Source organism: Coenobita brevimanus, chromosome 27 (genome assembly GCF_032717465.1).
Source record: "Coenobita brevimanus isolate Jiangsu-jjx chromosome 27, ASM3271746v2, whole genome shotgun sequence".
Classification (NCBI taxonomy): Eukaryota; Metazoa; Arthropoda; class Malacostraca; order Decapoda; family Coenobitidae; genus Coenobita; species Coenobita brevimanus.
In genome coordinates, this window is record NC_136980.1 from 2,771,806 (window position 1) to 2,796,579 (window position 24,774).

Below are 24,774 nucleotides of genomic sequence, written 5' to 3' on the forward strand. Positions count from 1 at the left end.
ATATATATATATATATATATATTGTGATAGTACTGTGTGTGTTTGTAACCTGGAGTACTTGTTTGTGATCATTAGAGGACTTAACCCCCCCCCCCCATTAATTCAACATTTTTGTTGTTGTTGTCTGCCCACATATGCTTTTACCCAACTGTACACAATCAAACTTTCTCATTCATCCACTCCTCCCTCAACTTTTCTCTCCCACAGCACCATCATAGTACACCTTGTTGTGTTAACCCCTTCATTCTGAGACAATTTGTTTTTTTCCTTGCTAGTGAAGAGGGAGGAGAGTGGTTGAATGGGTAAGTGGGAATGTGTAAAGTCAGATATAAGTGGGTGGTCAAAAGTTTTAATAATGTGTGTATATGTGGGGGCACTCACCATCCACTCATTCAATGTAGTGCTGCTCTCGGGTGACTGCCTTTTCCTCTCGTCTCTCCTTCCGTCCTGTCTTCTTTCCTCTTTCTTATGCCTACAGATGACTCCACACTCCCTCTTCTATCTTATTTTTCCTTCATTCTTTCCTCTTCCTTCTGTCTGTGGATGACTGCGTTGAGTGACAAGCCAAATGGTTTCCTGTACACCAGGAAACCATTTACTATGCTGGGTGGTAACCATATAACCAGATTATTGTGCCTGATGGTTTAGTGGGCACTCCAATCGGACTGAGCCTGTGCAGGTTTATATCCATGAGATGGTTGGGGTTTATTGCTCATATAATGCCATTCAGGGATGAGTGAGGCTGGTCATTCTCATCTTAAATGTTAGGACCAACTTGCCTAGCCCTGGGTTCCTACGCTCCTCATGGGGTGAAATAGGATTGGATGATGGAGATTTATATATATATATATATATATATATGTATAGTATGTATGTATATATAAAATCATCATCTAATCCTGTGTTGCCCCATGAGGAGCGTAGGAGCCTGGAGCTATGCATGTTGGTCCTGACATTTAAAACAAGGGTGACCAGCCACACTCATCCATGAGTGGCATTACATGGGCAATAAACCCCAACCATTCCTTGGATATAAACCGACAGAGGCTCAATCTGGTTGGAGTGCCTTAATTACCCACTAAACCATCAGGTGCCATAGCTTGGTCATGTGGTTACCACCCAGCGTAGTAAATGGTTTCCTGGTGTACAGGAAACTATTTGGCTTGTCACTCAATGCAGTCACCCATAGACAGAAGGAAGAGGAAAGAAAGAAGGACAAGAGGAAGGAGGGAAAGAAGGAAGAGAGGAAAGGGGAGCCATCCGAGTGCATTACATCGCGTGAGTGGATGGTAAGTGCCCCCCACCTACCACAGGTATATACAGTATAGCTATATACTGTACATACACCAGTTTATGAATATATCAATGGTGGTTAAGTTCTAGAATGAACACAAACAAGTACCCAAAGACACGTAACACAATTTCATACCATAGTTATCCCCTTTCATATACTGTACTGCTTTTTTTTTTTTTTTTTTTTTTTTTTTACATCTCGGTATGGCCCGACATTTTATTCCTAGTAATGAAGGGATTCAAGAAGGCTGCATCTAACACCTCTAGTTCAAACAATCTTCATTAATCTGAATGAAGTAACCTGGAGGCAGCAATATTTAAGCTGTCACAGAAGCCCTGGGGCCAATAATGAGTGACGACCTACCTGAAATTGGCCCCTTCAATCATATATTTGATATTTTAGTCTTGTTACTACAATATTATGTATTCAAATTAAGGGAGAACTCTGAACAGGAGTGGTCAGCTATAGACTGCATTAGCCTCTTCACTACTTCAGATCAACCCTACGCTGAGATGGCAAGGATAAAAATGAATACTTCAATGGAATTACGTGGTTAAGTAAATGTACAGATCCAGGGCATCTGATTCATAAAATGTATGAAAATAACACCATACTTCTGCTTATGGACTCTGAGGTTGGCTGTGGTATAGCTTTTTCTGTGCACTGAGAGCTAAACCAGATGCCAAAACTGGCTAACTACTTTCCAACAGTTACTGGAAACTGTTTGGTAGAAAGAAATGAAATTTGTAATAAAATTTATAAAAATGTCATGTTAGCTTGGACCAATACTGTGAACTTATGGCCGAAATTTTCCTGCATGAATAAGTGTGTGACTATCCTCTTTTTACTTTACTTGGCATAAAATTGCTATCTTAGTACTGAGTTGTAGCAATACATCAGCATTAGTGTACGGTGGCTGTCAAAGGATGAAAATCTAGGACAAGTTAGGCAAAAAGGGTAATGTCACCAACCTTGTAGCAACATTTCACTCACAACTGTACCTCCCAGGAAAGATAGTAACAACTCCTCTACCTTCAGATTCAAACTTAAAAGATATTTATGTACTGTAACTGAGATTTATATCTGTATATAACAAGACAGACATGATAAGTTTACGCAAAACCCTGTCCTTTCTATGTAAACAAATAACTCGTGATAATTTTCCTGGCATAACTATGACCTGTTAATACAGACTGCACAAAGAATAAGAAATGGGATAATTAAACACTCTCCTTGTCTTTCCTTCAAAAACAGTTAATGGTTATGACAAATTTTACTGGTATATAAGTTTGAGAACTGTTAATACCATACATATACGTTATGTATTGAACAAAATATACTGTAAATCCTGAAATAAAGCACCATTCAACAGTGCTGTATGTGTATTGTTTTACCTGCTTAATGTTAAGCATTTATGAAAGATTTTGTTGCCCCTGGTTCATCTGAATGTAAACCCGGTGGGCTACAGGCTGCAGTTGCCTTTCTCCTGCAGTCCACCATCTTCCTTTTGGGGGATGTGGAGGAAACAGGGGGATGTTGTATAACTGGGTAGTAAGGCTGCCCATTTATACCACTGTCACCACATGAAGGCATCCCTCTCAAGCACAGTAAGTGTAAGTGAATGCTTAAGCCAAGAACCTTACCCGTTTGGGATGTATTCTCATGGACTCCAGAATTATGGGTCTGAAGTGGTTAATGTACATGCGAACCTGGTGCACTACACGCACTCACAGAGATGTATTGGGGTTATGGTGTCTGCAACAGAGAAACATGTAAAACAAAATAAAATATTTGAGAATGCTGTGACTAATAATAATACCAGTAATACTCGACTTCAATGTCAGGGCTGAGTAGCCTGGCTCCGGGCCCCTACGCTCCTTATTGAGCAGAATGATAGTACCTGTGTTTGTACAGGCAAGAATACAGGGCTCAGATCACCTTATGGGGCAGAATGATGATGATGATGATGATGATAACAGTAATAACCGCAAGAAAAAATGCACGGATCAGATTACCTTACACTACAAGGATTGAGTGGGAAACCACGGGAAAGGAGGGGGGAGGGAAGGTGGGTGGGGGAGAGGGGGAAGGAGGGAGGAATAACGAGAGAGAGAGAGGCTGGCTTTAATCTCTTACAGAGAGAGACGGGGGGGGGGCTGGCTTTAATCCTTTAAAGAAAGAGAGAGAGAGGGGGGGGGCTGGCTTTAATCCCTTCCAGAGAGAGAGAGAGACTGGCTTTAATCCCTCCCACATAGAGAAAGGGGGGGGACTGGCTTTAATCCCTTCGAGAAAGAGAGAGAGAGAGAGAGAGAGAGAGAGAGAGAGAGAGAGAGAGAGAGAGACTGGCTTTAATCCCTTCCCTCCAATTACGTACTTTTTATTTTATTCCTTCTACCTCCATACAGTTTTATTCTGCTTTGGGGACACTTCGAACTGGAGAGGTTACATATAGCCCATCTTTACTGCTTTACTGCGAGAGGTGTGAATAAATTGTCTCGAGGTAGGAGGAAGAAATCAACAGAGCAATTTGCCATGCTGAAGGGTAACTGGTGGAGTCTGGGTATGAAATAGGTATGCAGTTCTCCTCCCCACGAAAAATAAATACAGTACTTTCAAACGTTCTGCGGGTTTCTTCCTTCTCTTTAACTACCTCCTTTTCTCTGTGTGAGGAGGTGGGAGGTAGGGGTGAAAGATGGGGTGTGATCCTGGAGAGGGGAAATGTGGGGGGATGTGATGGGGGACGGGGAGAGGGGAGGGGAGGGGAGAGGGAAGGTGGAACATAATGTGGTTGTATAAAATCAATAAAGTGACATGATCTCACTTGTGTATGACTTTAACCTTTATTTAACAAGGATCGCATTAGTAAAACAGTGAAAATTATTAGTAAAGGATGATGGTCAGGGACTGAAATCTAGGCCCCCTGTCTCTCCCCTAATCAAGAAACGGGGAGAGGCAGAGGCATTGAGGAGGCTCGGGAAGTACTGCCAGATCAGTCACTATGCCTCACCCTTCACACTACCTTCCCCATCTGTCTCACACCTTAGCTTTCGTAACGTAAAGGCGTTTAATCAAAGGTGGAGACAATAATATGGCACAAATACAAGTGGAATACACCAAAATACCTGGGTTCCAACCTCCCTTCGGCAATTTTTTTTTAAATATATATATGAAAAAAATATATATATATATCAGAGTGGTTCTGAGCCATATTTATAAAGATTCTTAAGTTCAAAAGGGCATATTTATAAAGATTCTTAACTGGAACGCGGGAATGCTTATTTTTCCTTTTTTCTTCATTTTTACACTTCCAAAACGTTTCAAAACCACACTACAGCGAATAATGCGTGTAAAATATGGTAAAAGGATATAATCTTCACATTTTGAAGCTCTGGTGAACTTGGTTTTCGTAAAAATTGGTTAAGACTCTTTATGAATACCAACGGCATCTGCCCTGGAACTTACGGTAGGATATATTTTCCAGACCGAGGTTATATAGGCTGGTGGGGGCAGACAGCGCGAACTATTTTGCAGCCAACAGCCAAGGAGAAAAGAGGTAAGTACCTGCTGTACTGATTTCACTGTACTCTCAAAATATATGACAATTTTGGATGTTTTCCCCTAGTGACATATTTTCCAGAGCAAAAACCTTCCAGATCAGCTTATCTGTTAATAATAATTATTTCTAAATTAACTAAAGTATGCTAACTTGAAGCCGGTTGTTTGGTAGTATACTGGAGCCGGCGATAGTTAAGAGAACAACACCTAATTTTGCGACAGTCAAGAGGCACTGGCATTTAACGCTAAGGTTTCGCACCACCTGCCTAAGCGATTTGATGTGATTTTTAGTTTATGATCAACTTTTATTAGCAGTAAAATAGGAAATGTTGGTTGCGAATCGCTGAACAAGGGGCCATCCAAAATCTCTAAGACCAATGAGAATACGGCACTATTAGGCTCCATTATAGGCATGCAATAAAATATTCGTCGGCCTGAAACTTTGCATAGATTTTGACCTGTCTTTACTCTTGAAAATAGTCTTGAATGCCTGTAGACAGGTAAATGATACTACTAGAAAGAAAACTGTACGATATTCATGCAAAAAGGCTAATAGTATGACTTGCGTGCAAGGGGAGTCAGTAAATACGTGATTAACCACGTGTTTGTCCGCAGGTGAAGGAAGTAGGCAAGAAACGAGGCAGGGAACGACTTCACCACCACCACCCCTCCTTCGCCACCAACCAAGAAAATCGCTACACTTCACCAAGGCCTTGCACTTCACATTCCAAGATGAATGGTAATTATTACTATTGTTATTTTTACACAGGACTTTTCTCCTCCCCCCCTCTCTTTTTTTTTTTTTTTTTTTTTTTTTTTTTTTACGTTTAGGCCTAGAGGCGAGAAAAATCGTCCGGGGAGAGGCAGAGTAAAACCTAAAAATCGTCCCCTCAAGTTTTAATGGTGGCAGAGTAAAGCCTAAAATTTATCCCCAAAGTTTTATTGATTAGAGGGTTTTTAAAGACCTGCGAACATTTTCCAGCAACCAAAGGTCTGACGTTATTGAGTAAAAAAAAAAAAAAAAAGTTTGAAGTAGGCTAAACTTTAGATGACGAAAATACATATATACCACATAACTTGCAGATTTCAGTGAATATTTTTGTTTGGTGGGTCCTTTTTTCTCTAACTTTGGCTCACTCTCGTCGGTCAATCTCTAAAAGCCCGATGACCTTCATACAATGGTGCCACTGCCAGATCTCAATATTATTGATGGGGGGAGCGCTCATGCAGTAGGCAGAACATTAGCGTCAAATTAGCAAGACCAAGTAAAGTCCAGGGGTTGATTTCCCTAGCACATATTGCTTGGCGATATACTCTGCTTCTTTCTTTTTATACCATTTTTGTCTGTACGATAGGCGTACACTGGATAAGTGTGCTCCTTTTACTCTAGCTTGGTCTATATTTTTGTCCCTTTGCAGCTTCTCACTCGGCTCAATGTCAGAAAGACAATAAGGCTCTACTTCCTTTCCACAGCAATTTCGTGACTAGCTTCATACTGACGTTAATCTATTGTTATAACTGCATTTAAGACAGACAGCAATTCTACACAAAATTAAAGTAAAAAGAGTACAGTATAGGAGACGAGGCTATTAGTGTCAAATGCACAAGCACGACTCTTGGTCCAAGTAGATGGTTGGATCCAGTATTTCATTTAGTCAATATCGTAATAGATAGTTCAAAATGCAACAAACTCAATTACTGTCATGGTTGCAAATAGTTTACTGCAGCTAACGCACACGAAGTTAATCAGCTGAGTCAATGAAGCCTGAGATCACTATCGCATGGCATTTAACTTACCCAGATTATTTTATTCAATCTTTAAAGGAGACAGAGCCAATGCTTTTAATAGCAGTCTCGTCTTAGTGTGAATATTTTAAAAATTATCTTTGCACTGTTCTGTACACAGTACTTTTGTGGTCATATACAGCAGAGTACATATACTGTATTGTGAAGTCCAGTTTACGGAAATGCCTCACCACCTCAACTTCAATACTATACTCAACTTACAATTTTCACTTTAACTAGCGCTACAGGGAGGATGCAGGAGTGTTATGATGTCTGCCATTGAGCTATGAGAAATAGGCTATAAAATGAATGACGATCTCAAAGTTCAGGTGCATGATACATGCAGTAATATATTTTAACGGGTTATGGAAATGCATTTTACTGAATCCTTTATGAAGCGAACTCATGGTCCGAAAACTTCATAAAACTGTGCCATAGTGTGGGGTAATTTCTTGCTGTTCTCTTAGTGCAACAACTGCAAAGTCTTGTTTCACTGCAATGGTCTTTGTGCAACATTTCATAACCATACCATTGCAACTCATATTTTAATTCAGGTCTCTATACCACCAAGAACATAGAGATGCACAAACTCTGTACTCTTTTCACAAACTTGGCCTAAAAGTACCATCTCTGAATCTATATATGAAGTCTGACGAACACAAATATGAATCTAGTTATACAGTGAAGGGAATAAAGGCCATATCTATTGCCCCCAGTCCCATGGCTCTCCTAAGCTGAGCAGCCTCAGAGTATCAAAAATACAGTAAGATACCAGAATGAAGTAGGCCTAGTTAATGATCAAAGGCTTGCTGTTTATATTTATTCAGGTCATGCAGGTGGGAGGGGAGAAGGGAAGGAGGAAAGAGGATGAGATGGATAAGTTAGTGGTACTGAGAGTATGTCAGCAAGAGGGTAGCTTGGTGATGGATAATGTGACGGCACTATGCGTTTATGGCCACTCATTTCTGGATTAGGGCATCTGGCTATCCATAAAAAAAAAAAAAGAAAAAAAAAAAAAAAAAAAAAAAAGCCAAATTCTCAAATGACCTTCCTCCAAACATAATGGGCAAAAGGACACAAAGTATATATTAAACTGCTAGATAAATTTGCTCTAATAACTGTCAAGATCAAGGATTCACCTCTACAGAATAATCCAATGGCCTAATCTGAGGTTTTTATGCAGCTCTGGAAAGAACTTTGAAGTCGCTAAATGGATTAAATACACCCTAAATTAATAAGTTCAGCAATAGTTATACCTTGAGTATGGACAGATTTTCGTATAATAGAACCTGCCTGAACAAGCAAGCCTAGAAAACTTGGGCTTAGTTTTTAAGTACAGTTCTCTAACTATCCCCCACACCATCCTATCTTGCCCTCCCTCCTCTCGGGGGGGGGGGGGGGAAGCTTGTGTGATTCACCTGACTAGAGGGGTCCATTATAAAAGTGGAGCATTTCACTGAGCATGCTGCTTGATATCAGTACTTTTGTGCATCGTCTTTTATCAACCCTATATTTAGCCCAATCTCTCAGGTGGGTCTTTAGCTTGGGATGAGAAATACTTAACAGTAATGTGTTTTTCCAGATTATGTGGATGTAACCTGAGACTACTAGAGTTCCACTACACCTTGTTAGATAACCAAAGAAGTATTACCATGCTTCTAACTTGCTTAAAAAGGTAAGATGGAAACTTTATTTTTGTCCATTTTTTTTTTTTTATTTGAACTGCTGCCATACATTAAATTTGGATTTTTCTTAATCCCAGCAACCTTTTGAAGTAAAATGTTTCTCTTAAAAATTCATTACTACTGTTTTGAAGTGGCAGGGATTAGTAACGTCGTTTATCAAGAAATCATTTTGTACATATTTGTGTATATAACTTAATGTGCACCAGAAATCTCTTTAACTTCCACACTGTGTTATGTATTAACCCATTTTCCTCCCTGCTGCTGCCAGCTCAAATTATGTAGGCAGGTGGACTATTAGGTATAATTAGGGGCAGTTAAATAGATTGGTAGGTGAATTAGATAAGTCAGGCAGGCAGTTTTGGCTAAATTAAGCAGGTGATTCACTTAGATGTCAGGTAGGCAGTTTTAGCTAGGTTAGGCAGGTGATTCACTTAAGTCAGGTAGATTTAAATTAGGTAGGCAGTTAAGAAAAAGCTCCAGGTAGTTATAAGTTACTTACCAGTATACAGATTGGTGATTCACTATAGGTAGGGTGGTCGTCTGTGGCAGGCTTGGTCTTGTTGGTCAGGTTGATGGTCGGCGAGGGTTTTTGTTCAGGTTGGTTGGTCATGAGAATCAGTTCAGGTTCTGTCCTAGCAACATCACCATCGCCACCACATCTGAGGAACACCAAGAGGTAATAAAAGGAAAAACGTAAGCATTAAATCTTTTCTAAGTGTGAAAGAATATTTGCCCCTTTCAGTATGATCTTTTACATTTTTATTGCAACCACTCCTTTCAATGTCTAGTACTCTTCTGAAGTTTCATTCTTCTGTGACTTGGCCTTACTACCATCACAAGATTATATTATCAGTTGGGAAAGCCCTATACTATCTAATGCCAGACACCTTAATCCCCTATGAGGAGGTCACAAACAAATCTCCATGCTGCCCTGTCCTCCAAAATTTGACTACTCTCCCTCAAACTTGTATCCCCCTCTAATGTACACCTCTCCAATCCATCCCTCTATCTCATCCTTGGCCTCCTCCCTCCCTCTTCCCCCCTCCACCTCACATACTCTAGTCCATCTCTATCCATCCTCTTCACATGGTCAAACCATTTCTGCATATTTCTTAATGCTTTGTCACATTAACAATGCTATTTTACTTTTCATTTCTTTGTTATTAACGGCTCCAACATGCATGCATTGGCCACCTCTGCATTGGCTGTTCATACTGCTCAACCTCTGCCTCTATACTCAGTCCTTTATCTCAAAGTCACACTGTCTTCTTTTTGTCTGCCTCCTTCAATCTACCCTCAGTGCTTACACCTCTCCCTCCATCCTCTCTACATGCCCAAATCTCAACTACACCTTCTTAAACAAACACATTAGTCCCATCCTTCCTCTCAACTAATTTGCAAATCGTAAGTCTCCCTTGGCCTGTCATTCAAGAATGCACTACATCCATCTGATCTCTCCATGCAACTCCACAGGCTCCTCACAAGTAACCGTAATTTCACTTTCACCCTTGACCTGTCCTTCCAACTGGCTAAGCTTTGCTTCCATGCATTAGTGGGGCCTCTTTCTTCTCTTCACCCCACACACAACCTCACATGTTGCACATATTTCTGTGAATATCTTGTACACCCCTTCACCTCCCCCATATGTTCCAAATCATGTTTACCAAATTGCTCCTCCACTTCTCTTATATTCTGCCATTTTCCTCATTCAACCTTTCTACCCTCTTTGTACGGACTACTTCCTCCTGCCCTTCTCTCCAATTTATCTATCACATTTGTACCTTGACTTTCACCACCACCAAGTGGTGTGTGGAGTCCACTCTCCCAACCTCTGTATGTTCTCATATCCAGTACATCTCTTACCAACCACACACACATAATCATTGCCTTCTGTACCACCCACCTTCTTCTTGCCACGTATACCTGTGGCTCATTTGTGCCTAAAGAGGGTATGGTACTGGCTACTACCAACCCCCTCCCTGCACTAATGTCCACTTGAGAACTACCATTCTCATCCACTTCTGCAGGCATACCCTACTCACCAACTACTACATCCACCTTCACATCCCCTACTTTTCCATTCACATCTCTAATTTTAAAAATTTCTCTCGTTCCTCTCAAACTTTCTATGCATGCTTCCACATTTGCCCAGACCCTGTTTTTCACTCGGCTCGCATGGTTTGCTGTTTGTGCATATACACACACACAATTGCCCAAGCTTGTATTCCTACTTTCAATCTTACCCACATAATTCTTGAACTTCATCTCTTAAAAGACCATAATTTAATGTTTACTTACATTCACTTCTAGACTGTAGCTTACATTCCCAACTCATTCACCAAGACTTGCAGTTTCCATACGGAAGGGGTTACTTAAAAATATGTAATAGTGTGCACAAATGAGTGAATGTAAATGGATCTGATTAACAGCTTGACCTCCATTACAATAATTTGTTCTTGCTAATTACAACCATGGTCAATTTTTCAACTGTATCAAAACTGAACACAGATATTAACCGATATGATCAAAAGTACATAATCGTGTTGAGGCTAAGCAGAAATGAAAATGAAACTTTATTAGGTTTATCCAAGGATGGTTTTTGCTGGTGTACCTATGTTTCAGGGCAGCATGGTGATGTGAAGCCTTGTGCAAGGAAAACTGAATTTGGGGAGCCTAAACAGGACCATATAAGGATGTGGAGACACCATGATGACTGAGTAAGTAATACTGTATTTCCTAACTCAATGTTTTTGCTCAGTTTAAAAAAAATTTTGGTCACTTTCACTAAGAAACTGGACTTCCTTGATAAACATGAGTACATCCCCCCCCCCCTCACATTTATAGTCATTAATACAGGGTGTTAGAAATAAACTGTAAAAGCAATTAGATAATGGTGCAAGCAATGCTTAATGTGTCTGAATTTTTCTCACCTGTATTAGGATTGGATGATGAATGAATGAATGATGTATTAAAACTGGGCATAGTCATGGATACCCTAATACTCTACTGATAAAATAATGGACCTAATCAAAAGTTAGCCAAATATTACACCTATTTTATCTTACTTTGCTTGATCTTGCTAGGCTGAGGAAGGCTTGGTATGTTTCCCTGGCCACAGATGATCCTGTCAATGATGCAACTGGGACCAAAGAGATGGACATACCCTAAATGTGAAGTATATAGAGGAAGTGTACACAAACTTTTGTCCCTGACTACACAAAAACCTTAAACTAACCTGTAACACAGATGCTGATGCGAGGGAGGAAAGGACTGAAGGCGACCAGCTGATGTGGGGATGCTGATGGGACTACGAAAGCAGCCGATATGGGGATGCTGACGGGAGGACGGAGGGAAAGCAGCCAACACTGGAATGCTGACGGAGGATGGTGAACTTCTGGGCTGAACCAAGATGCCACTGCCGAGTCTTTGGATGATGCTGAGGTCTGTATCTGCAAAGTTTTTAAATTTTACTTATTAGATTTTTCATACTGGTATCTATATTATACATGTAATGTATATTATTCAGGCATGGGAACAGTGATGTTGCATCAGTGATGGCCTTAAGTTCATTCCCAAAGATGACTGCAGTTTTTTCAATACAGTAATGATACCACCAAAATGTGTAAGCTGGCCATATATCCTTAAATGTATTGGGCTAGTACCGTAACCTAGCCTTGAGCTCCTACTCACTGAAGGGCATAAAGTGTGACTGGTTATTGTTTTTGATAGTTTTACTTCTGTATTTTACTACTGTGTGATAATTTAACACGTAAACTATATCGTATGAACAAAAGACTTATTAAATACTACCATAGATGCCGACGCGTGTGAGGGAACAACGGCAGGGAAGTGGCTGACGAGGACAGAAGACATCTGGGCTGACAACCAAGACACCATCGCTGACTTGCAGCTGAGGTCAGTATCTGCGAAGTTTCATTATTCAACAGCATCAGATTTCTTATTTAGTTTAACCTTGGAGTCCTACACTTCAAAGGTGGTAAACTTCATTTGGCTCTTAACATTTACATTTATATTCATACTTCTTTACTGTTAAACAAACTGAGAACTAAATAAATTAACAATACTGTATGTACAAAAATTTTTACCTGTGCCAGGGATGCTGACCTGGGAGGGAGGGACGGATGGCAGGAGAGGGGTGACCTGAGGATGCTGACAGGAGGATGGAGGACATCCAGGCTGACAACCAAGACACCACTGACTTTCATCTGCTGCAGCAGAGGTCAGTACAGTGCTGGCATACTAATCATTACTCACTTATCTTACTGTAATGTATCTCCATCCACATCCAGCAGTACAGTATAGGTAATCCTCATGTCAAGGATGTTCCAAAATCAGTTCTACCTAACTGAAAGTAAATTACAAGAAACTGGCAAACGGTCATTAAAGGTAGAAATAAAATAGGCACAGGTACTACTGTGTTACAATACTGCAGCTACTGTATATCTTTTGTAGTTTGTGTGACCATATACAGAATATACCGTAGTGATGCAAGACTTCAGCAAATTATATAGTAGTGTACAGGAATAGACAGGCATAAACTGAATTAAGATGCTGATGGGAGAAAGGAGGGAGAGTGGCTGACATCCAAGACACAACTGCTGCAGCTGCCAGTATCTGTACAATATTTAAACAAGTCTTGTTCTATAGTACAGTACCTTCCAGTAAGACCATATGCAACAAATCTGGAAATTATATGCAAAAAACAAGTACTAAAAAATCAAATCTTATTAGGTGACCAAGGCCGACACATGCAAGCATGTTGGAGCCTTTAAAAATGAAAATGAAAATGAAAACGATTACCGTACTGCAGACATCGACGTGAGAGAGCGAAGGATGGAAGGAGAGCAGCTGACAGGGATGCTGATGGGAGGATGAATGGCTGACAACCAGAATGCCACTGCTGACCTGCCTGATGCAGCCGAGGTCAGTATCTGCAATATGCATTATTTAACAGGGATTATTCATCAGATCTATCAAAAACTAAGTTCGAAGTATCACTTTCATACATAAGGTATTGAATACTGAGAAGTTGGTAAACCTGATTCAGTGACATTAGTGAAGCCGTAACAGGTGATTTTCCTGTAGTATATGGTCAATTTAACAGAATAAGATAACTCGAGGGCAAATTCATACCGAATCTACCAATTTGTGCAATGTCTCGATATTAGTAAATTACCAACACAAGTGCTGGATTTTTCCAATTTTAGTTTGAAGTGCTTGGTAAATGAAGGTAAAGGCACAAATTTTACTCGGTAGTCAGATCTCTTATTACAGTAATGCTAAACACGATAATAGCTTTCTACTTCATTCCAATGAGTCATATTTCATTATTCTTACCAATTTTATTCACGTTCTGTTTTGAACTGAAGTTAGATATAACTTTCATTAAAAGTCTGTTCTTGGCTGAAACTCAGTAGGTGGTAACAGAAATGTTAAACAACTGAAGGGGTCCATCAGATTTCTACTATATCAATTTAAAATCTAGATGCTGACTATCTTTAATATAGTATCTGAATAAACATTACAATTCTGCACCACTTCCAATACTATCTTGAACTGTGCAGCTGTTACCAATACAGAAAGAATGACTGGATCCACACTACCACAGTGTTATGAATGGGAAAGCATGGGTTCCAGGCTGTCAAACTGGAAGAATTTTTATCAAGGGCACCTGATGGTTTACTGGTTAAAATGCTCAAGCTGGATTAACATTACAGCAGTTAGTCTGGTACACAAGAGGTGAATGCAGTTTTTTATTCACGCAGTGCCGACAAGGGAAGTAGACAGGTCACCTGCCCTTAAATATAATGGAGCATATACAGTACTGTAGCCTACCCTCAGCTCCCTACACATAAGATGGGGTAAAACTGGATTGGCTTAATACACCTATTAAAAAAGTATGACTTGCTAATCATGAGCTGATGTTATCACACTTGCTGATACAGGGAGCAGAGGATGCCGGGAGCAGAGGATGCCGGGGGCGGAGGATGCCGGGGGCGGAGGATGCCGGGGGCGGAGGATGCCGGGGGCGGAGGATGCCGGGGGCGGAGGATGCCAGGGACAGAGGATGCTGACTGATGGTGACATGCTGACTTGCTACTGCTGCAAGTAAGGTGATTATTGCCAAACTATATTACTGTAATATATTCGCAACAGTGATGCATTTTTTTTGTAGTCTTTGCTGCTGTTACCAGATAATTCTAGGCAGATTTTAAGTAGAGTTAACTATGAAGACAGCAGTAGTATACAGTAAATGAAATACAAAATACATCACAAAATTAAAGGGAATTAATAATTATTAATACAGTGCAAAAAACCACAACTGTAATAACCTTGGCACAGCTGCTGTTATGAGGGAGGATGGATGACTTTGGGATGCTGAGGGGCTGACAGCAATGGATCCTGATGACTGCACTGCAGATGCAGACTTCACTGCTACTGCAAATAAGGTGATTTGTCAATTTACTTGTACATTGTTCAGCTTTGCATTATGCATCAGGTTTATATTAAGCATATAAGTTTTGCACAAATAGTACTTTGCATTTGACAGATTTAGTACAGTAAGGATGTTTGCCTACTCCTGTCAACTTCATTCTTAAGCCATGTCGTTCCTTCCTTGAAGTAACTGTGTTACATCAGAGTGAGAGAGAAAAAAATTGAGTATCAGATACCATGGGAAAGGTGTGAAGCTGTGAAACATTAGCCAATATTGATGTGTCAGAATCTCACCAAGCCTCTTTTAATTCAGTATAATAAGTGACATGCACAAGAAACATATATAGGTCAATAACTTAAGCCTCTTAGCTTAAGAGCATTAGCCAGCAGAGGGGTGAGTGGAATTCATGAAATGTAATAGTGTATCTACAGACAGTATATAATTATAACACTGGCCAGTAGAGGGAACCGAGAGGTACCGTAATAAAGTTGAAATAATAGGCAAACTTCTGCATTTATGGACAGACATAGAGCACCTGAGACATACCAAATCTCTTGGTAAAAATACTAGCCAGAATGAGGCTGTTACTTGAAAGGGGTGAAATATTAGGTGAGCTTTTGTGTACAAGGTGAAAAACTCTCTACTTAGGAACAATCTGCAAAGGACAGTTGACAGAGGGCAGTTTGGTGTAAGACAGGATTTTATTTATTTATTTTTTTTTTACTATTTCCCATGATTATGGCATCTAGCTAGATATAATACAAAGGGCAGTGAAGACGGCTGAAATATCAGGAAAACTTCTATATGGAGTATGAAATTATACCATGCCTCTAAAAGGGAATACTGGCCAGTAAACAACAGTGACAACTAGGTGTAATACCAGATAAACTATTGTCCCAAACTTTTCATGCATGCCATCACACCTTTACCACAGAGATGTTGATGGCAAAGGCAGGTGTTACTGAGAGTGAGGAATTAATCTAAGCTGACCATCAGCCTACAATCAATGACAACTATCACAGAGGTGATGATAAACATATACTACCCCATTCAGTTTTTTCAGTTTTGTGCAGCAGTCACCACTTAAAAACTAATAAAATATTGGTAATTGATAAGAAACACTTCATACTAATGATGGTTCTAGTTCTGTGCTTTCCTGGATCCTACTAATTCATTTTGTAATAGATGGAATAGGGTCATGATTATGAATGATATAACAGTATAATATGAAGATGAATATCGATAATAAAAATAAAACTAATCACTGTATTTTGGTAGATGCTGATGTGAGAGGCCAAGGAAGGGTTCAGTATACACTCAGAGGAACAGTCTGACTTGACTGATCGATCCTAACACAAAAGGATTTGACACTGACTGCTGACAATGGAGTGACAAGTAAGCGACCCATGGTAATACTGTTTCATTATATTGTGGATAGAAATGTGTGTAATAAACCAACTTATAACAGAAATGTGCATTGTAGACTATCCACCATTCAGTAATTTGGTGCACAAACATATGCATATGGGGCCAAAGGTGAATCAATCCTGGCATTTAAGGCAAAGGTAACCAAACTCTTCCCCTGGGTGACATTCCAAAAACTTCTTCAGTTGGAAACTCTTACAGGCTCCATCCAGTTTTGAGTGCCCTAATCCAGTGGACCACCAGGTAATATGGTAATCACCTAGTGTAGTAACTGGTTTCTAAGGTTAGAGGAAACCACTTGGTTTGTCACTCTATGCAGTCACCCGAAGGCAGCACTATTTGAGTATGTGGATGATGAGCATCCCGACCTACCATCTCCCAAAGTTGGACAAAATCTTTAAGTACTGCATATTAATTCCTTCAGCCCAAGGATCATTTTGTTCTTGCCATGATTTTTTATTCAGCTTATTCAGAAGCCTGAAACTGAGGAAACTGGATGTATACATGCCCTGTATTACAAGATGGATCTCACAACATTTAACTGGTAGTTGCATTTGTTTTGAAGGGACTGTCTGTGTTCACATGTTTGTCTTTTTCACTTGCTGATGGCAGTCAAGTGATACTAAATGACATGCAGCCTCAGCAACAGCACCGATTGTGCCACCAAGTTGCTGGGGACAATTTTTTTTTAGTAGTGGCCAACCCTACCTAGGCCAGCTGTCATCCAAGGTTGAGTCCAGCCTACACAGGGAACAGATTGCACCTGAAATGTATATGTAGTAGTCTCGGCTTGGAATGCCGTGTTCCCCAGCTTGAAGTGACGTGCAAAGCCAGTTACCAGTGTGCTGTCTCCAAACCAAACTCCATGTGGTATTTGCCAGTTATCAAGGTAGCCAGACACCACCACCTACCCACCAATGCTAAAAAATTGTTTGGTACCAGCAGCAGAAATAAACTACAGATGTCCTTGTACTGAAATGATAAAACTGGAACTGAGCTGATAATTCACGTATACTGCAAAGAATACCAGAAGCTAATCAAGGAATCTACTGTTGTTGATGTTAGGACAATGTCTGATTTGACACAAGGTGTGATGGTGGTATTTGAGCTGATAAAGATCAACAGTAAATCCATTTTGTATATGACTGTCACGCTACTAACGGAGAAAAATACTGAATAAATTACCTGTCAGTTTTTTAAAATAGAAAATTGAGAATAACCCAAAGTAATAGTCTAAACTAATAGCTTTATTTATCTTGAAGTCACTTCAATCCAGTGACACTTGGGCTGTATCCTGACATTTGAAGGTGTTTCAGGCTATATGCAACTACAATGTCAGTTTCTAAGCTGAATAAAACTGATGGTGGCAAGAATAAAATATTTATTCAAGCAGTGTGGAAAGCTGCAATTAGGTGACCAAAGCTGGCACATGCAAGCATGTGGGAGCCCTTATAAGTGATACGATAAGAAAAGTCCCTATCCAATTTCCACTTCATCCACTAACCTAAGTTAACCCTGCAGATGGTGAGAGGCTGGATGTGCTACTGACTGAGAGAAGACTGACAAACTACTGTGAGTGTGGCATGCATCTGGATGTTAAAGTACATCATTGAGCTGACACCAATGAGGTAATATTTCCTGTCAATACTGAACATAAGTGTAAAATATACCCACATGGAAAACAATTTGAACACAATACCATACTACTTTTACTGGAAGTAAGGCCAGAGGCCATGGTCCAAATAAATTAATGGTGAGAAACTACCTCACTGGCTGCATACTGAATAATAAGTCATCAGAGGGTCTGAACTGTCCGTTGGGCACAACATTGACCTTGCAAAAGCATAAATTTAAAGTCTATACTACTACAGTAACAATGTGACTTAACACATCAGGGTATTATTCCAAATAAACAATTTGACACTGGAACAAAACACAAAAAGCAGCCCCCCCCCCCTCAATTTAATAGTGCTGCAAACAGACAACTGCTAATGATCTGTAATACTGATCAATTGCACACACCTTGCAATAACCATAACCTATTGTTACCAGTTACAGATAAAACCCAACTTCCCTGTCTCCAGCTACGAGTGGACAACTACCTACAACCAGCCTCTTATATCGGGTGATGTATTCTATCAATTTGCCTTAATATGCATTTAGTCCTCATTTTACATCTGGGATATTAGAAAATAACTTTTCTTGATACTGGTACCATAAACTAATTATGCAGGTGTTGTCTGCATAGTAACAACTTTAACAGACAAATCTTCTGTAGTTTCCCAGAATTTAATGGCTATAAATGTTAAACAGGGACTTAAAACGAGGACTTTATGTAATTTTTGCATACAGGGTTGACCAAAAATCAGGACATATTATATAATTGCTCCTATAATGAATCAAGTTAATGTACTAATTAATATTCCTAGTTACTTCAACATTCCTAAATTATTCACAGAATGGGTTGAGTAATAACAGCTCACTGTTAATTTTAAATAATTTGACCAGAATGGGACTCTGTAGTGCATAAACTGTGCTACAAATGTTTTTTTCTACATTCATGCTGAGAGGTATATGAGGGAGGGGGAAGTGAGCTGGGGGGAGGGTTGTCAAATGGTGGGTGACAGAGCGACTTGGAGGCGTTTTGTCTGCGGCCACCCTTTGCGGGATCAGGGCATCTGGCTAGAGATAGATATTTTCTCCCAAGGTGTAAACTTTAAAGTAGCAGTACCCAGGTCTTTGGCCATTAATTAACCTGAATCACAGTACCCTTGCCCCTTGATATACTGTAATTGAATCTGTCCTTGCCCTCTGATGCACTTGGAGTTTACATGCTTTGATGTACAGTTCTGTAACCCTGTCCTTGCCCCTTGACATAAACAGAATTTTAACAATCATTGTTGCTACTTTAAGACAAGTTAGGCTGAAAAGAACCATGATATACTGAATGGGTTAGCAAGAATCTGCTGTTAATACAATCTAGCCTCCACCAAACTATTTTACTAAGCCTGAGAGAATTCATTCTTTTTATCAACTCTCAATGCATTATAATTGCCCTTAAGTTTCTAAAAACTACCTCTAAGAGATGTCATCAAAGTTTAATACCCCATTACGTATAGTATTGGGGAGGGCTACCTTGTCCAGACATTTTCCAAGTGACCACTGCTCATTCCAGAGTGGCAGTTTGAGCAACAAACCCCCTCAAAAACCCTTAAAGATCTACAACATTAAATTTCCAGTGTCCTGATTTTTCATGAATCCTGTATATTATAGCAAAAATCAGTTGTAATATTTCTCATCTGGTCTTCCCCTTCAGCTCAACATATTTTCAGTGCTAGATAATAATCTGGAGTTTGCTAGGATGGGGGATTTCCTTGTGCTAGGAAGGGGATAACTGTCCTAAGTCTTTATCAGTCTAATATATACTGCATTTACCACCTCAAGTAGTTTACTTGAAACAAGTTAACTTTAATGGGCATGTGCAAAGAGTGAATTTTTAGCAATGGCTTGTGTATTGTAATGCTTTACAATGGGCTCATTCAGCCTCACATTTTCCTGTAAATCAACTGAATTGTCTACATCACAAATTATACATTAAAACTGCCATGTCACCTGAAGCTATTTAAGGTGGCAAACAGTACATATGGGAGTGAAAAGCCTAGTTTAGTTGTTTTTTTTTTTTTTTTTTTTTTTTTTTTTTTAAACTACACATTGATATAACTGCCTTACAAGTGCAGAAGCTACATGGATATGACAAGAAGCTTTGTTGTACAGGGGTTGGGTAATGTGCTAGATTATGAACTACAAAGTAAGACAAGAGGCTGATGTTATTTGGGTGGGTGTGATTGTGGTACGTGGGTGGAGGAAAGGTGAAGGTGTACAGTGGTGTGAACAGTAGTGAAAAAGGTGAAAGCAAGCAAACTGGTGATAGATTAAGTTGTGAAATGTGAAGACATAACATACTTGGAGTTCTGAGGAAGGATGAATGGGAGGGCTGGATGAATGAGGTCTGTCTGGTACAGGACACTGCTAGTTTGAAGATCTGCCTGTGGGGGAGCAGAAAATCTGGTAAGCTTGAATGATCTATGCATAGGTGTGAATTATTCTGCTGGACAATGACAGTTTTATTTCATGTTTGTTCTTATATGTAATTTTTAACCTACCTAATTTGCTGGTGGGAAACAGGTTAGGATCTTGGGAAATGTAGATACAAGTAAATGCTGGTGGTCAGATAATGGAAACTAAAACTGCAGACTGAGAATGTTGGTGTTTCAACACAGTAAACAAGGAGCAACACTGAAGTAGCAGGGGCTTTGAATTACGTGATAAATGACAACAAGGTCTAACACTGGGAAAGCGAAATTCAGTGAAAAAGTGAGCATGGGAAGTGGAAAGTACTAGCAGTGGTGATAGGGAATAATGCAGGAAATTAGGCATTGATACTGTATTTAGGATGGAATTAATAGGCTCAAATATACAGACTACATAATTACATGGATGTCTAATGCATCCTTGAATGACAGGCCTGAGGTAGGGTTAGGACTGTGAATGAAGTTTACAGAAAGAATGGAACTTGAAATACAGTATTAGTTTTGTGATAAGAAGATGTAGACTGAGATACTTTGGGCACGTGGAAAGGATGGGAGACAAGTGGGTGGAGAGAGAGAGAGAGAGAGAGAGAGAGAGAGAGAGAGAGGATGTGTAAGGGTATGGTTGAGAGAAACAGACCAAAAGACCTGGAATGAGGTCAGTGTGACCTCAGGGATAAAAAACAGAATAAAGGCTGCTAGGGATGAGCAGCATGGAGACTGCCATTAGGTGATCAAGGAAGATGCATGCAAGAATGTCGGCACCTTTATAACCTAAATGAATTGCAGCATGATTGTATGTTAGTTCTAGCATCAATATTCAGCAGTGTGAGCAGTATGGATGATTGTGACAGAGAAAACAGTGGTAGATGAAAATGTATCGAACTTTATTAACCTCTACCTGACAGTACCTGTGCTGGTATACAGTACTAGTTCCAACACTGACATAAAACAGTGGAGGGTGAATGACGCCTGAACAAAGCACAACTACGGTGGTGAGTGAAAGATGCTTGAGGACAGCAGAGATGGGCAATACAAAGGTGTGGTAGTCATGAAAGCATTGCATGATTATAAAAGTTCCAAGAGAGGATGGTGGAAGTATTTAACTGAAAGTGTAATACAGGAGAGTTAAAGGGCCTTCAGGGTAATGAATGTGCACACTAATTTATGGGGTGGACAGGATACACAAATAAATGCAAGAAAGCATTTCAAAAAGCATAACAGTTCAAACAGATCTGATAGGAAAAAGGGAAAGGTATGAATGACAGTAAAGAATTCATACTCTATTCCCAACTAATAACTAGGGTGAATATAATACATAACAATTAGAAGCTGCACAGAAAGTTAAGTGTTGCATATTATAGTCTGTCCATTGTAACCTGGTCAAGATTAATTGTTTTGCAACTTGTTTCAGAGCTGTGATAGAACAGGACAGTACTAAGGCATAATTAAGTCTTTATACATACTTTTCAGGGACTTATCACAATATTCTAATCCCCTGTTACCCTTCAGGATTAAAAACTGAGATGGCAGTGACCATATTGGGCAAATTTAAAAGGATAGTGTAGTTCCAACACTAATATGCAACAATGAAGTGTGGATGAAATGCTTGAGGAACAATGGTAAGAATGAGGGCAGAGGAAACAGTTCTTTAGAAGCATAGGTGAAGTGACTGAAGGACAGATGAATGGTTACTTGATGAATGTTGAGCAGATGTTACTGATGGAGAGTGATAACTGGAGATGGTTTAGCTACCGTGTATGGGGAGACTGAGAGTGACTGAACTGCTGAGACATGGCGGATGCTGAGGCATGAGAGATGCTGATTGTGGAAGTGTGGTGGATGAAGTGATATGTAGCAAACAAAATATTGAGGTATGAGGAGGGTGATGGTGTAGTAGGTCATTTTCCTATAGCTAATCACTTAAGAGAGTGCAACACTAAGTAACAAGTCAATCGTGTACTATAACTGTGCTGTGACCAATGCATGCATTTTAACTGAAATGCTGCACAATCACTTCCATAAATGAACTGCCTTTTTACCTGCCTGCCTACTGCCTGTATCAAGAGTGTCACCAGTGTCACCAAAGCTGCCTGCCTGCCTACTACCCACTTATCGAACGACACTGCATTGCTCCAGTAACTACAATGACTTCATTCAATTTCACAAACTACCCTGACTTAATACCTACTATGACAAATGACATAGCATGACTTTGTCTGACCTAAATTTTGGCTACTCTGACTGGCACTAACTTGACCTTGCATACTCAAAACTCTTCACCACCACTGCGCCTCAACAATAAATAAATCTGAACTTACTTACCTGTTTTAACATTCCTAAAGACCCGGGATAAAATCATCTAAATGCAAGAAGAAAATGAAAGCTCAATGAAAATGGAAACAATGAAAAAGAAAGTGAAATAAAATGTATGGAATACAAAAGCTGTAAATATGGGAAATAAGATAAATACTGTATACAGAAAAATAAACTGTATAACCAAATCGAAAAATATAAAACTGGGAAAAGCTGAACAAAGGGAAATTAAATTCTGGAAATGGAAACTGCGATAACCGCAAATAAACGACCTATAAAATGAAAATATGTACATGTATAAAAAATACACCGATGAAACTGAATGCAAACTCAAAAATATAAACGTAAAAAAACGTACCGGTAACAGACCATAAACTAGATAAATTACAAAACTGAAAATTATGAAAAACTGAAAAGTATCATATTCGAAAAAAATATAATACAAAAATGAAGTATGGTAATTGAAAACAAAATTGAAAAATGGCCACTCAATAAAGTACCAAAACAAGAAAAGTGTAAATATCACACAATAACTGGCGGAAAATCAAGGAAAAATGAAAATTATCGTAATGGAAAAATATTGTATTTGAAAATGAAAATGGAAAGTACTGTAGCTAATTGAAAAAACTGAAAAATGGGCTCTCTAGTACAAAACAAAGAACCATAAATAAAATACCACAGAACACAACTAGGGGAATGAGGAGTGTGGTGAGGCTGGAGTTGATATAGTTGAACATATGCAATGGAGTATATAAGGGGCACGTGTGTGGAAAGGAGAGGGAGGTATTGGAGTTATGATGTACTGCAAGGGGGATTTGTGGAGAATTTTAGGTGGTGTACTGAACTTTTTTGTAATGAAATGGTATAAGGAGAGGATGAAAAGTGTGGGAAGTTTTTTCATTTTTTTTAATACAGTATGGAGAAGGGTGCTGGGGGATTTTGTACTGTATATACTGTATGGGGAGGAAGAGGAAATGGAGGAGATGATGCTGGCATATTATCACATTTTTATTTTCTGGGGTGGGGGTGGGGGGTTGTGTGGGGTTACAATGTATTGTGGAGGGACTGAGGTGGTATACTGCGGTCTCAAGAAGTACATTAAGTATATTTTTAATTTCCTGATTACTGCATCCTTACATGGGAAAAGAGGATATATACTGTACTGTAGGGAAGATGGTTATGGAGGGGTTGTTTTATGGTTGTGTACTGTGACTTTCTGGTGTGTGTGTGTGTTTGTGTGTTTGTTTGCGTGTTTGCTTTTGTTTTCATGGGAGGGGAGGGGAGTCGTCAGGGACCTTTGTGGAGGGGTTGATTTTTTTTTATTATGTTTTTTTTTTTTTTGCATACTGTGTGGCTTGTGTGTACTGTGGGGATGGGATCGTGGAGGGACTGCATAAATACAACTACAGAATAATACATCTACGACAACTAGGACTATATATATAAAATTATTCCTTATGTTCACAAATTGTATATAAAAAGGCATAACGCTGACCATACCTTTCAGACTGTGGATCACGGCTACCATGTACTGCCAACGTTATCGCATCCATTGCCATCTCTACTTCTGGAACCACTGACATCACTAGCTGTGAGATGGGAAGCCTGCCTATTGAACTAGAAGCAGCAATCTACTGCCACTGCTGTCGCCACCACAAACACCACAAGAGACTGAGGGAGGACACATGCCTGTTGACAGTGAAGACAGCCAGGACAACTCTCCAAATTGTTCCTAACCATCAAGGCCTTCCAACATGGTCCAGACATTTTGCGAAAAGTTACATGTCCCTGAATGTCATTTTGCAACCACCACCTGGGCCACATCTGGTTGGAGTGCCTTGACCCGACCACGAGGCATCTGGAAACAAGAAAAATGCAGGACTAAACTGGAGTAGGCGACACATCATTCAAGCCTTCAACCAATACTCTGAAGAATATAATCAAACATGTGTAATAAATTGTATGAGACTGAGTTTTATCCTTCACTAACCTCTTCAATACGATGACTTTCTTCATGTTACCCCTGGATTTTATTCGGCTGAGGTGGGACTCTTTTGAGTGAAGGATCTATAGCCTCAACTCAATTTCTCGAGAACCTACTTTTTCCATCAATTTGTTTTTAGAAGCCAGACTGGAAAAGTAACTTAGGGGAAAAAAAAAAAAAGTATC